Genomic DNA, 2,325 nt, shown 5'->3' on the forward strand with positions numbered 1-2,325 from the left:
TTGGACAATGACCAAGGAGGCTAGAAGGAGAATTGATGCCTTTGAGCTGCGGTGCTGGAGAAGAGTATTGAGAATACCATGGACTGCTAGGAAAACAAACAGTTTCATCCTGGAATGGGTTAAACCGGGTGGCTCCTTGGAGGCAAGGATTCTGAGGCTCCGTCTAACATACTTTGGACATGTTGTAAGGAGGGAACTGTCCTTGGAGAGGGACATCATGCCGGCGAGGGTGGAGGGACAGCGCAGGAGAGGAAGGCCCTCCTCTATGAGGTGGATTGATTCAGTGACTGGAATAATCAGGATGGGAGTGTCAGAGACAGTGCGATTGGCACAGGACAGAGCTGAGTTTAGGGTTGTTGTACATAGGTTCGCTATGAGTCGCAAGTGACTCGAGGGCACTTAACAGCAACAACACATGATAAACTTGAGAATTTCCTTGTTTCATTTCAAAATTAAGCCTCCACAGGTCAGACTCTTCAATGAAAACTTCATTTCTTTAAGTAAATAAATACCAGTAGCATCTTTAGCAAGTAGATGGAGAATATTCTCCTTTTAACATTTTTATAGCACAGCATTCAATTTAAAAACCATATAATAAATAAATAAAATTATAATACTAATAAGATAAATAGTAATAAGATTGAAATTAGAAAATTCATTAAAAATGCAGACAGGTTCCCCAGAAGAACTTGTAAAGAGCCACACTCTTATGTCACGAGGGATGAGCACAGCAGAGAAAAGCACACAATGCCAATTCTGAATGGAGAAGTCACTCCCACACAAGACCTTCATGAAATTTGATATATAAATAGGGAGCTCTGGTGGCACACAGTTCAAGGCCACTGGCTCCTCCCGTGCAATTAACTGCCTCTGAAAACCTGCCTGAGGGTCAGCTATGGGTCAGGTCTGAGTCTTTGGTACACCACCACCACCACCAAAAGAACAATGGGGTGAAGAGTTTACAGGGAGTCTTGTAAACAACAACAAGGCTTTGATCAAGCTTTCTGGGGGTTTTAAAGTCTCACCTTGTTCTGCTGTACTTCTGTAACTTGCCTTTGTGGAGAGAAAAATCTATTGCTTGCAATTGTAGCAACATCACACACAACAGCTAGCACCTTGGTGTTCCTGACTAAAACCATTAGGAGAAGCACTGTTCTTTAAAAAAATGCAGACAGGAGGGTAGGAGCAAAGGGGTGAGGATGGGAAGGGGATATTCATAGGGTCGCACAATGTGATGGGTAGAGGGAGGAATGGGTGAAGATACGGGAAAGAACTTGCAAGAAAAACAATGCATACATACTTTGTAAGTAAACTAGTATAAAATAAAATTTTATTTTAAAAAGTGCAGACAAATTATCAGTGGATATCTTAGTATAAAAAAGTACAATTTTTTATGTATCCATAAAGAAAGAAGGTATTTGGATAATGACTAAAGTGAATTGAAGATAAATTATAAATGATCTTCTTTGTTTAATCTTAATATTAATCATATATATCTTGAAATCATTACAGAGATGTGAAACACTTTGAAACTAAAATTTTGACTACTTAGCTGGAAAGCACACTTCATTTCTGCTAGACAACAAATGTTATAATATTTTTTAAAATGTCTTTTAGGACATATGATAATGATTGAAGACATAATGTTAGCAGAATCCAATCAATAATTTCTCTATGGCACAATTATAAAGTATTTTAAAAAGATTCTTCATAAAAATATAAGCAAAAAAGAAACCACCTCCTTGATTTTTAAAACTTCCCCAGCCTTTAACAGTTATGCAAAACTTGAAATTATAAATATTGATATGTTACTGATATTTTATCATTAATGTAGCTGTTTGGTAGGTGAAGTCTAATCTACTCTGATTCATAGTGAACAATTCTCTTTCCAGTCCTGTGTCATCCTCATAGTCATGGCTGTGTTTGAGCCCATTGTTCCACCCACTATGTCGAGCAATCTCAAAGATTTAAGCACATAAACATGAGTTAAAATCCGTTTCTGAGGGAGCTCTGGTGTTCTAGTGGCAAGACACTGCACTGCAATCCCAGAGGTATGCAGTTCAAATCCACCAGATGCTCTGCTGGAGAAGGAGGGGCCAATCTCCTCCTGTACCAGTTAGATCTGATTTGACGGTACATGTAAAAATAATACAATAATAAAGTAAGTAAAAAATTTAAAAAAATCTGTTTCTGAAGTAATGATCCACAGGAGCCAAAATATGACTTTGATTTCATCCCACCTGAATTTCGGAACCATCTCAGGAACAGGTTTGAGGCCTTGAACACTAATGAGCGAAGACCAGATGAGTTGTGGGAGGATGTCAA

Source organism: Elephantulus edwardii, unplaced genomic scaffold (assembly GCF_000299155.1).
Source record: "Elephantulus edwardii isolate Elephantulus edwardi_28Jun2011 unplaced genomic scaffold, EleEdw1.0 scaffold00016, whole genome shotgun sequence".
NCBI lineage: Eukaryota > Metazoa > Chordata > Mammalia > Macroscelidea > Macroscelididae > Elephantulus > Elephantulus edwardii.